The sequence below is a fragment of the Calidris pugnax genome, unplaced genomic scaffold (genome assembly GCF_001431845.1).
Source record: "Calidris pugnax isolate Ruff unplaced genomic scaffold, ASM143184v1 scaffold27, whole genome shotgun sequence".
Classification (NCBI taxonomy): Eukaryota; Metazoa; Chordata; class Aves; order Charadriiformes; family Scolopacidae; genus Calidris; species Calidris pugnax.
Window position 1 is genome coordinate 28,539 of NW_015090893.1, and position 12,117 is coordinate 40,655.

Genomic DNA, 12,117 nt, shown 5'->3' on the forward strand with positions numbered 1-12,117 from the left:
ATCGATGCAGGGATCAATGGGGTTATGCAGAATTTTTACTACACGGAGATTTAAGAAGCGATTTTTTTCTCTCTTTCACAAGAAATTAATAAATACGAACATTTAATAAGACGAGCAGTTAATTCTGTAGTTTGTAGTAGAAAATGGTGCTCTAAAACGTAGTGGAATTTAATTCCAACCGTAGTGAAGGCTTGAATAGAAACGCTGGTGTTTGAGCATAAAAGTTTCACTAAAACTGTTGAAAGTTGTTCCCAAATGATGACCCAGCTGTGGAGGTTCTGCACCTTGTGTGTTGCAGGAGATAAGATTCTCCAGAAGATCTGTTTAAATACACATATTGACGGAGTGTGCGGGCAGTGATTGCAGTGTTATATGCAAACTCTCCTATCGGGTGGTAATGCTGGGGGCAAACATCCCTAAATCAAGGATTCAGCCTGTCAGACCCAGTGGGATGCTTTTCTTCGTCACAATGTTATTGTTTACTAAAAGCAGGATGTTTTATGCCTCTCTGTGATGCAGGAGATTGGTGTTTGGCGCGCTTTGGGTACTCGATCGCTTCCCTCCAGTGCCAAGGATGAGTCTGTAGTAAATACAGGAGCAAATGTGTGATGCGAAAGTTCTGAGGAGCAAATAGAATATAATTCTGAGAGGCTGGTAAAAGAGAGAGAAAGTGTCCACATGTTAATTGCACGGAAGCTTCAGAACACGATGTTCTAGCCCTCAATGTACCCTCACTGGATAGATCATTTGCATTTATGTAAAGAAAAAAAATCAGTCATGGAAATAATATGTTCTATTTTTAAAGCTGGAATCGAAGAGAAATATTTTAAGGTTTCAGAGTGACAATTTGATTTGCCGTATGGAGTTCTGAAGTTGCTGTATCTTTTAGGGCAGCTTAAGGCTTTCCGTGGCTTGTTCTGGTTTTGTACAGCGTGTCATCGAGCCCTTTTAATGGTGATGAGCAATTGAGTGAGTTATGATCTTCCATTTGTAGATGGGAAGGTACCCGTTGCCTGTGGAGGTGATTTTAAGAGGCATCAGGCTTGGAAGTTTTAACTTGTGTTGGCTGTGGGAGGTTCAGATTTGGGCTGACATGGGATGTTCTTAGTTGAGATACCTTCATACTTAACTCTGTCTCAGTTAAATGCTTTGCGTGAGTGGGCAAACTATTAGAAAATGAGTAGTGAGGAAGTAATCCAGAACAGATGGAGGGCTAGCCAAAATGATTGAAAGGGCTCTTTCTTCCCCTGGTTTTGCTTTTTCTCTGTGAAATTAGATAACTGTAACCTTTTTACTCTTTTAAAGAACCAGCCCTTTTTCTTTCTCAAGGTGAAGTGCCATCAACAACGCTTTGTAGAATAGGAGATTTTTACCTGTGAATTCAGAGTTGTGTATAAAATATGTTGCATTGAACTTGTTACATGTGTTTGTCTTCAGTACCTGCTAAAAGCCATTCTCTCAGAAAGCTTCACTGAACCACACTTGTGTTTTACCAGCAGACTTTCAAAGCAGGGGGTAATTAGCTTCTTAGTTTGTATTAAAGTGGTTGTAAATGAATACATAAGTATCTCAGATATGTTTGGGTTGTTTTTTTTTTTTTAATGGAGGTTAAAAGTTATGCACTCATGGGGTGAACTGCATGCAGTGTAAGATAAAAAAAGAGAATAAAAATTAAAAAAAAAAAGGTCTTCTGCTCTCAGGCTCCCACCAGACAGCTCTGGGACATGGTTGCTGAAGCAGTGTGTAAATTCTCTCACTTACTGAGCTTACTCTCATCGGTCTTTCTGCTGTGTCCTTGGTGTGTGTGTGTATGTGTGTGCTCTTCTCCCAGCAGATCCCCCTGCTTCAGAGTTGGCAGTTTAAATTCAATATAACCCAGCTCCCTGGTAGTAGCATGAAAGGGTTATGGGAACACCATGCCTAGGAATAAAACTGACAAGTGCTTGTTCACATTGAATTGTCATATGTATCTTAAAGTTACATATATGGAAAATATTCTTCCTAATATACTACCTTTAAGGTCTAGAACATCTCTTTCAGTCTCTCATAAAAGTGTCCAGTGTTTAAGTGCCTCTGTAAAGAATAAGTGAAGGACTATAATCAAATATCTTGCCCAAAGTCTTTCAGTTTTTCCTGGCAGAACTTTGATGTGAGCTGAAGGTCTTCAAATCCAAAAAGTACCAATCTTGGGATAAAGTGTTTCCCTTGGGCCAGCGGTGGCTTCCCTAAATCCTGCCAGCGGTGCCCGGTTCCTTGGGTTAGTGCAACTGGAGATGGCTGTGCCCCCAAACTATTTAAAGCTTTACACTGCAAAATAAATCTTAGCATTCTGTTTGGAAACTAAAATAGGGCTGCTGTATATATCTCAGTAGGACTAGAACGTTCTGGCTTTTTTTCTCCCCTCTCTGTCTCAATCAGTGCGTGCCAAGCAGGCAGTTACATTTTTTGTGAATTGTTTTTCCTACGTATTCAGAGAGGAATCCTTCAAAGAGTTTACTTTTGTAGCGATGGAGATACAGAGCGACCAGGCGCCCATCATCTTTGCATCTGAAACAAAGGAGGTAGTGTTCCAGCAAAAATGTGACTGGTTCTTCATCAAAGGCCAGGAGTTAGATGGGGAGTTAGGAGGAGGTTCATAAACCTGTGTGTAACCTAGTTGTGCTTTCTTCAGGAGGATAACAATCTAATTTGCTTTCCAGTTATCTCTTTTTCAATCTTCAGTAGCTAAATTAGAGTCGAGAGCTGCGCGTCAGACATTTAAGCAGGCAGTGGATGGCATGGTTTCATACATGGGGGGGGGGGAGAAAAAGCAAATGGCTAGAAAATGGCTCTGAAGGGGTGGTGGTTGGGTAGGAAGGCAGAGACGAGCCTTTGGGGCAGGGGAGGTGAGATCTGTGCTGCTGCAGAGGTTGTCGGAGTGACAGTGGCGTTTCAGAGAGTGCCTGTAAGAGGAAGAGTGCGAATCTGAAGAGAATAGATTGCTGTGACTTTGGCAGCCGTGCAGAAAATGGGAAGGAAGAGCTGAAGAAAACGAATGAGAGCAAGGCAGCTGCGTTGAGAGCCAGCAGCGATGATGAAATGAGGGAAGTGGACAAAGAAGGGTGGAAAGCTCTATCTTTTGGGAAGGGTTACACGAAACAATAGACTGAGTGGGGAAAGGGGGTGGCAACGAAGCAGAAGACAAAGCTGGGGAAGAGAGGTTACGAAGAATAAAGTTATGTAAAGTTTGTGATGGTTAGGGCAGCAGCCGTCAGTTTATCCAGGTGAAAGGAAACTGCAGATGCTCCACTTGTAGGGAAAATTCTGAAACTAAATTGCTTTTAGGTCTTAGGAGGGGAAACGTCCAGTTTCTTGGGGAGACTAAATGTTGGCGCTTCATCAAAGGCTTTTTAAACCTCGTTCAGATTCGGAGCCTTCTTTTTGTGCCTCGTTTTCTAACATTACCAATTTTTTTCACCTTGAGCAAGTAGGATGCAGCAGAGAGAGCTCCCTTCCCTCCCGAAACACGTGTGTAGCTTCCTGTGTGCCTGAGCAGGGCTGGCTAGTTCCCAGGGCGCCCGGTTGCCTGTGAGCTCCGGTTTGGGACTGGGGAGGTCCCAAATTGGGCTCGTAAACCCAGTGTCCAGGTGTTGCTGTGGAATGAGATCCCATCTCTGCAGGCGTGCTGGTATGTGAGCCAGCTGCCTGCTCTGAAGGGCTCTTGGGTTGCTCCTTTAAAAAGTTTTAAAGCCCATGGGGCTATTTAGTATGAGGAAGAGGAGGCTGAGGGGAGACCTCATCACTCTCTACAACTACTTGAAAGGACACTGTAGAGAGGTTGGTGCTGGTCTCTTCTCACAGGTAATTAGTGACAGAACGAGAGGGAACGGCTTCAAGCTCCAACAGGGGAGGTTTAGACTGAACATTAGGAAGGAATTTTTCACCGAAAGAGTGGTCGGGCGTTGGAACAGGCTGCCCAGGGAGGGGGTGGAGTCACTGTCCCTGGCTGTGTTTAAGGGCCGTTTAGATGCAGTGCTGAGGGACATGGTGTAGAGTAGGGGAGATGGTTGGACTCGATGATCCCAAGGGTCTCTTCCAACCTCTATGATTCTCTGTGTGGCATTTCTGCGTTTCAGCCCGTGCTGGCTCTGTCCCTCAGGCAGAGCTGGTGACCATCACTGAAAGTTTGGGTGGCCGCCGAGCCTTGCAGCAGCATCTCAGCAAAACAAACCTTTAGAGAGACCTGGTAACATTCTTTGAAGGCTGGATGTACCTTTTCATTCCGTGTGTGTTCTCTAAAACACCTTCTCTCCTCGTTAAATCAACTTGATGTATGGCTTTTGATGCCTTGTGGGTTTATGGCCGTGGAGTTTAGAGGTCGGCGGCGCTGGGGCATTTTGGGTTTCATCTTCCCGGGCGGCTGGGAGCGGTTGTGCAGCAGCAGCAGCGTGTGAAGGGAGATTTGCTGAGGGGGTTCCAAGGAAATGGATGTCGCAGCAAACGTGCCAACGCCAGAAGAATGATGTGTGTGGGAGAGAGAATGAGAGAGGCCACGGTTCGGAGAGGGCTGCTCTGTGACAAGTCATTCTTTTGTCGCGAGGGAGAAAATAAATGGAAGGGAAGTAAGAATATGGACTGAGTTGTTTAAAGTAATGCTGATTAATAACAATACTTGTGTTCCAGGTTTTCCCCCCCCCTCCCCCTCTGGTGATGTCTTCTTTATGCTAATGCCTCTGTTTATGTTGTTATATAATCTGATTTCTCGGTTTGATTTTTCGGAGTATTGATAGTACCTCATTATTCACAGAAAATCCACTTTTTCTGGAAAATCCCTTCCTTCCCCAGTTTATTGGTGTGTTTATGAGCTCAGTGGTGTGACATCTGACAGACTCCTCCGTTTGCCTGTACTACATCCCCACATTTCCCAGTATGAGTAGTGCATGGCCGAGACCAGATAACACAGAAATAACCCAATGCCGTTTGTGTTTTAACAGCAAAAAAAAAAAAAAAAAAAAATCACAGAGTCTTTTGGGAAACTTAATTTGCTTCTCATGCAGGCTGAATGAACAATGGGAGTGTTTAAGGCATGTTGTTTCTTCATTGCTTTGTTAATCCAGGTCCCCTCAGGACTTGCATCCCTGTATTTTCTACCCCAGGAAATTAACATTTTAATTGGGGACCGAAGAGCAGTTCAGCTTCCCAGGCCCATTTTTTGTACGAATACAGAGAGAAACTTTTAAGATGTAGAGATGTAGGTAGGTACCTACTTGTTAGGGGTAGGGACTGATGTGCTTTCTGGGTTTACTGGTATAAAAAGCTTTTCAGATCAGCTTTCAGCTGTGGCAGTGCTACAAGGTTTTGTTTTGTTCATTGCCTTAGAGGAGAAACCCAACTCTATATTGAGTGTTACGAGCCCTGGGGCCGCGTTCTGAGTTTCCCACTGTTGAGAAGCTCTGGAATATGGAGTTTTGTTACAAAAGATGTTGTGACAACTTGCCTTCTTTGCCTTCTTGTGGGGCGTATGTTTTCGTGTCGGGATGCCTCGCGTGATGATACCTTATTCAAATTTTCTCTGCTTTTCAGTCATGCCAGTTCAAAGATTTCAGACTAAAACACAGCTTTTTTGGAAAATCTATACTCAGAATCTGTTTGCAAAATTTAAGTTACAGTTACAGCTTGTGTCCAATAGAGAACTTTTTAGGCAATTCTACTTGGGCAGCAAAGGACTAGCCAGAACAACATGATACTCAGGCTGTCTCCATCACTCCAGTGCTTCTCGAGACAAAAATCAGAGCTGTGCTGTAACTTGCAAATCTTTTTAAGGACTAGCCTCTGTGGTGAAAGCACCTCTCCTTCCAACACCCTGCTGGCTCTGTTATGACTTAGCAAATCAGTGCATTTATATAATTTTGATAGCTGGCTTCTTACTGAGCTGTATTGTACTCTGAAAATTCTGAGTCATATGCCTTGACATCTTATCACTTTACTTGGCAGCCTTAAAAATCCTAGATTGGACACGATACCAGGCTCACAGTGCTGCTTTGTCCTTGAAATGTCACCATATAGTCGACTGTTGCTTTACCAGTGGGAGAAAAGCAGAAAATCACCCCAGAATGAAGACACTCCTTTCTTGGGGAAGCTCTGGGCCGTCAGGGCCATGACTGTCCTCTGTCCTCAGCGATGTATGTTCCAGTGGCAGTTTCTCCCACCCTTCTCCGAGCTGCTGGTGCTTTGAGATGTGGGGCATGGTGGTGGAGGCTGAAGAACGTTTGGTTGAGCTCTCCAGAGGGATTGGAGAGCAGAGGAGAGGGTGAGAGACAGCGGTGGCCTATTCTTCTGCAGATGTTGCAGCATTACGTTCTAGGAAATGTTGCTGTTGCTTCTGGCTGCTGTTAGGGGGAATTTTTTGAAGATCTGACTAGAAGGTGCGCAGCCAGGTCTCTCCAGGATGCACTTTTTGTTACACACATAGTATGGGCTCTCTCCAGATTCTGTCTTCTCTTAGGTGTTACTGTTAAAGCTGCCTTAAATTTAGTCACTCATACTCTAAAAGTACTGCTGGGAGTGTTGGCTGAAGGCCTTTTATTGTCTTGCTCAATAAGAGGTGACTTTTTCTTGTCCCAGGAGTAGCATACCTTGGCTTATGCTCTTCTGATTCTAGATCACTGTCTTCTTGTTCTAGATTGTTTTCCAGAGACACAGCAATAATGATAATTTACTGAATTCAACACTGTTGTTGAGATCGTGTCTTGGAGGCTCCATCTTGGTGCTGCAGATAGGTGAGGCAAGTCAGGTCATTTTGAGCCTGAAAAAAGGGAAATAACCAGTGCAATAAAATGCTTTAGAGCGTGTCTGTGACAGTTTAGGAGGACTGTATTGGCCTGTATTGTATCAGGCTGGATATTAGGAAAAATTTTTTCACTGAAAGGGTTCTCAGCCATTGGAATGGGCTGCCCCGGGAGGTGGTTGAGGCACCATCCCTGGAGGTGTTCAAAAGCCGGGTTGATGTAGTGCTGGGAGGTCTGGTTTAGTGATGATGCTCCTTGTTTGTTGTGTGGGTGTCTATTTTTGTCAGTTAGGTTGACGGTTGGACAAGATGATCTTTAAGGTCCCTTCCAACCTAGAAGATTCTGTCATTCTGTGTTTTGAAAAGCTGTTTTGGCAGTTGATGGAGCAGGTTTTGTGAGGTTGAAGCTTTTAGCGTTTTCCTTTGTTATTTGCCTTGTAGTTTCTTCTCATCTTCCTTGATCTTCGCCAAGCGAGCTGTAGCCCCAAAACGTTGGTTGTGCATTGGGTGATTCAGGGAAAAGAGTGATTTCTTGTCCCTAAATCCGTTTCTTTGTCTTAGATCCACCAATCCGATGACCCCACTAAGGTAGTCGTTACCGGGCTGGTGAGGTGCCTAAGGCTGCCTTGTCTCTAACAGCGTTAGGAGCACGTTAATTGGGATTTCGTTCAAGAAAGAAGTAGATACACCAAGCGGAGGATGATTGGCTGCTCTCTTTTAACAGACAAGTCTGAGAAGGAAAACCCATTCGAATCCCCTTTCATTCTGGATTGGTGGATCTGAAGCCCAGAAACAGAGTTTCAGGTAAGAAGTCACCCTGTACTATCTCTTGCTGCTTCTGCTTAGATGAGTTTGTCCGCAAATTCAGTATCTCGCTTTAACTGCTTCGTGCCCCTGAAGTGTTAGAACACCCCAAGTTAGCTGCTCAGCTTAGGGTAAGAAAGGGCCTATTCAGTAAATACACGGGCAGTTTATTAGGAAATTGCAAATCTACTGTGAAAAACAGACCTAGGAACATAGGATGAACTTGCCTTCTGCGGGGCTGGGAAGCTGTATCTACAGGGGCAGGGGCAGTAAGGAAATGCTTCTGAAAGGAGAAAGCAGCCAAGCAGTGACTCGGGTGAACTTCTTGGTCACGTTCAGGAGAGCAGTAGCCCTCTGCTCCGATTTCGAGGTGTGTGTGAACTTCTGATGAGGTTCAGAAACGTAGATAACTTGTCTAGTTGGTCCTAGTACAAATTCCAGTGGCTTTACCCTGCCGAAGTGCCATTTGAAGTTCTGGTGTGGGCAAGCACTTGGAGTCAGCCTTTTCCATCCTTCCTGAGATTTCAACGTGAAGTTGTGTTCCGAGTCGTTTTGGGCTGGTTGTAAGGCAGGGGTCTTGAGTGGGGCTTCACTCCCCTTACTCTGAAATAAGGGGCTAGAACTGTGGGGTTGTATTTTGAGTCACGTTCATCTGAGATGACTGTAAAAGGCTACACCACCTTATCTTAGAGACGAGTTGGGGAGGTCTTTGTGTGCGTTAGGAAGGAAAGCGGGTCCCTGGCTGATAGGAAAATAAAGTTAAATATCTGGTGTGGACAGGAGGAGACCTGCACCTCTCCTTAACGCCCAGCTTTATTCTAAGCTAGTGCTTTAATGAATTTATTTCCAAAGTTAGTAGGAAGCAGTGTGCCTCGATTCCTTTTGATATTAATAGCAATAACACTATAACGCTTGAGTGTTTTCTTTTCTAGGCAGCTACTAAAGCAAACCTTAAGGCCTTGATACTTAATCTACTGTAGAAGAAACTCCTGTAGGAGCTGTTGATCTCATGTATTGTTTTAGCTCTGCGTTTGTTTTGCTGGCGTGGTATTTTGTGCAAAAATCATACTTGAATTTAATTGATGAATTGGTATATAATGAATTATTTGTGCACAGGGTAGTGTTGTTTCCTGGTTTGATTTCTTTTTTTTTTTGAGTACTTTATTTGGTTAGGGTGGAGAAATCTTGGGTGTGCTTTTTTAGTGTAATTCTCTCAAAAAAAATCTGAGGGAAAATCTAAGGGCAATACTCATTAACCTTAGTCTGACACCTTTCGTGCAGCCTCGTCTGATATCAAATTGAATTTGTCCCGCACACGAATGGGACTCACCTTGGAGTTAACACTGCAAAATAACATCTTCCCGTGGAATATTTGCTGTTCAGGGTGTGCCTTTTTCTAAAATGAGAGCATGGGGAGGCAGAAGTGAACTTGGCATCTTTAATGATGAAAACTGAAAAGAGGAAATAATTTAAAATACACGGAGGGGCAGAAAAGAGGAAGCATAAATGTGTCCTCCTGCTGATTAAGATCCCCGATGTGAGGATATTTAATATTGTTTAACTTTTTAAAACATGAAACAGTCCGATGAAAGGCAGTAGAAAGCGAAGTTGAACTGGAGTGCAAGGATCTGCAGGTTGGAGGTTTGCTTCTTGCCCAGGTTTCGAATCTTAACATTTCAAAAAGTGAAATGTAAGTCAGCTCTGAAAGGCTATGGAAATCCTCCTCTGCAGCACGTGATGTGCAGACCCGGAATGTGAACTTCGTGTTTTATTACGTGCTGAGCCCAGACTTCACGTGCATTTAAACTTGGCGAGTTAAAGTGCACGCTGCCTTGGTACACTAGATTTTTAGATGGGGTTGATATTATTTTTAGATTGTGTTAGGCCTCATCCTTAGAAACTTAATATGGAAAAGAGTCTAAGACAACTTTTTAACGTCTTAGACCAGTTTCAGCCGCGTGTTTCTAAGTGTTTAACTTAGAAACTTATTTCTACTATTTCAATTGGCAATGCTAGGTCTTTTTTTCAGTGTTTCTCCTCCCCACACCCCTCCCAGTTATGATTTACTAGAAGCAGGTGTGCTGCTCTCTGTGGATGTCTGTAACACCTCAGTCCCTGCTGCGTAAAAGCATGGGAAAGCCATTTTTCTTTTGAAACAGCCTTTTTATGTAACATAGGATACGTTAATGCAGAAAGGGGTATCACACTTGGAGAGTTTAGAAACTGTGTGAACTGGGATGTGTGTATATGAAAGAAATGAGGGTTGATCTAAATACTGTGTGTTTTGGAAAGTTTCTATGATCTCAGTGAACATTCGGAGTGACCTACATTAACATATGAGGATTTTCTTCTTAGTCTTTTGAATGCAGAAAGGAGTATCACGCTCACGGAGTTTAGAAACTGTGTGAACTGGGATGTGTGTATATGAAAGAAGTGAGGGTTGATCTAAATACTGTGTGTTTTGGAAAGTCTCTATGATCTCAGTGAACATTCGGAGTGACCTACATTAACATATGAGGATTTTCTTCTTAGTCTTTTGCATCTTCCTGAAAATGAGCTGCTGCATCTCATGTGTATTACCCTGATGAATAAATTATAACGGAGTAAGATTGTTGTTATATTCAAAGAAAGCATTTAATCTTTTCTCCACTGAACCCATATTCCTTTTGTAGCATTCATTTTGTCGTAGCGAGCGCATACTTTGATCTCCAGGAGCGGAGTGGGACCGCGCTATCCATCACCCTTCTGTGAATTCATTGTCCTATCTAGAAGAACGGCGTGGTAATGAGGAGAATTTCTCTGATAAATTATTTTCCCTTTGTCTTGCTTTAAATTTCCCGACTGCTCACTTAGTGGTTGTTTTTTTTTTTTTTTCATGTGTATTACCCTGATGAATAAATTATAACGGAGTAAGATTGTTGTTATATTCAAAGAAAGCATTTAATCTTTTCTCCACTGAACCCATATTCCTTTTGTAGCATTCATTTTGTCGTAGCGAGCGCATACTTTGATCTCCAGGAGCGGAGTGGGACCGCGCTATCCATCACCCTTCTGTGAATTCATTGTCCTATCTAGAAGAACGGCGTGGTAATGAGGAGAATTTCTCTGATAAATTATTTTCCCTTTGTCTTGCTTTAAATTTCCTGACTGCTCACTTAGTGGTTGGTTTTTTTTTTTTTTTTCCCCCAAATGCAAGGAGCTGACATCCAGAGCTTGAATGGCTATTGGAAGGTTGTAATGTTGAGTGATTTTTTTTTTTTTTTTTTTTTTACTTAGTGGTTGGTTTTTTTTTTTTTTTTCCCCCAAATGCAAGGAGCTGACATCCAGAGCTTGAATGGCTATTGGAAGGTTGTAACGTTGAGTGATTCTTTTTTTTTTTTTTTGAATGGCAATCATTTAGCTAAATAGATTTTTTTCTAATGGAAGTGTGACTCGGCTATTGGCTACCTATTTTAGAATGATCTGGTAACAATAAAGGAATAACCAAAAACATTTCACAAGTTAAAATGAGTTTGCTACATGGTGAATACTTATTTTTGACAAATTCACTTTTCCATTTGTAATTAATCGAAAGACAGAAACGGAGGAGTAAATTACATCTCAGACGACTTTCTTGACCTGAGAATGTAGCTGTTCTTAAATCAAAGCAGAACGCTGCAATGCATATGTAAAAATCCATGGGTTTTGGAAATAACATTGTACAGATAGTGCTCCAACAGCCTTCCAAGTGAGATGCTCAAGACTGGACGTGAGCCTGCATTTTGGCCGTGGCAAGGGTAGTGATGTGATGGCACCGAATCCAACCGACCCGCCTGGTGCATGTGCATCTCTCAAGGGACAACTTGGTTTCCAAAAAGAGAATAGGAAGAGTGCAAAGGAACTGCTATTGGTCTGACGTAAATTCTTTCTTTGGTTTCGGGTACTTTGGCAAAGATATTAAATATCGTACCGCGAGGTGCGGCGGTAACGAATGTGTTACCATGCCGAGCCAGGCTGTCACTTGTGCAACACCTGTCTGTGTGACATGCATGTCCCCACACACTGTTGCTGACTGAGTATTCACACTTCAAGAGTACACTTTGACATTTTAACTTTTCCACCTCTTGCAAATTGCTTGTTCCGGTATCTCATTGGTTCGACACCGTTGTGCTTGTCACTATTTTGAATAAATCTGTTCAGGTAAAACCAGCAGGTAAGATCTGGGTGAGATCCCAGCTAGATGGAGTTGGAGTAGTTGGCAACCTGCCGAGTGTAAAATAATACTGAAGGCCTTTCAACGGTGTTTTTTATGTCTTACTGTGGTTAATGCTGATTTTTGAGAAACTTAAGAGCTGAGCTTGGTATTAAATTTGATTTGGGAGCCACGTAGCTTTCATAAACGAGCGTACTGTCCTCAAGTCTCAGTTTGCTTTTCAGAATATCCCTTTTTGCAGCATTAATGGAGCTTCCAGGGAACGTGTCTGTCATTCCCAAGCACAGAGAGTTTTCAGTAACAGAGGCTACCCCATGAATTTATCAATATTAAGTGTTAATGGAAATAAAGAATT

The 12,117-nt window shown here is 42.9% G+C and overlaps 1 protein-coding gene across 1 annotated transcript in view; it reads left to right on the forward strand.

Moving 5' to 3' along the window:
• Positions 1 to 7,490: 7,490 nt before the first annotated feature.
• FBXW11 (F-box and WD repeat domain containing 11) overlaps positions 7,491 to 12,117 on the forward strand; it is an 86,608-nt gene continuing 81,981 nt past the window's right edge. The window contains exon 1 of the mRNA XM_014948185.1: positions 7,491 to 7,570. The gene's annotated coding sequence lies outside the window, so the exon portion shown is untranslated. The remainder of the gene's footprint in view (positions 7,571 to 12,117) is intronic.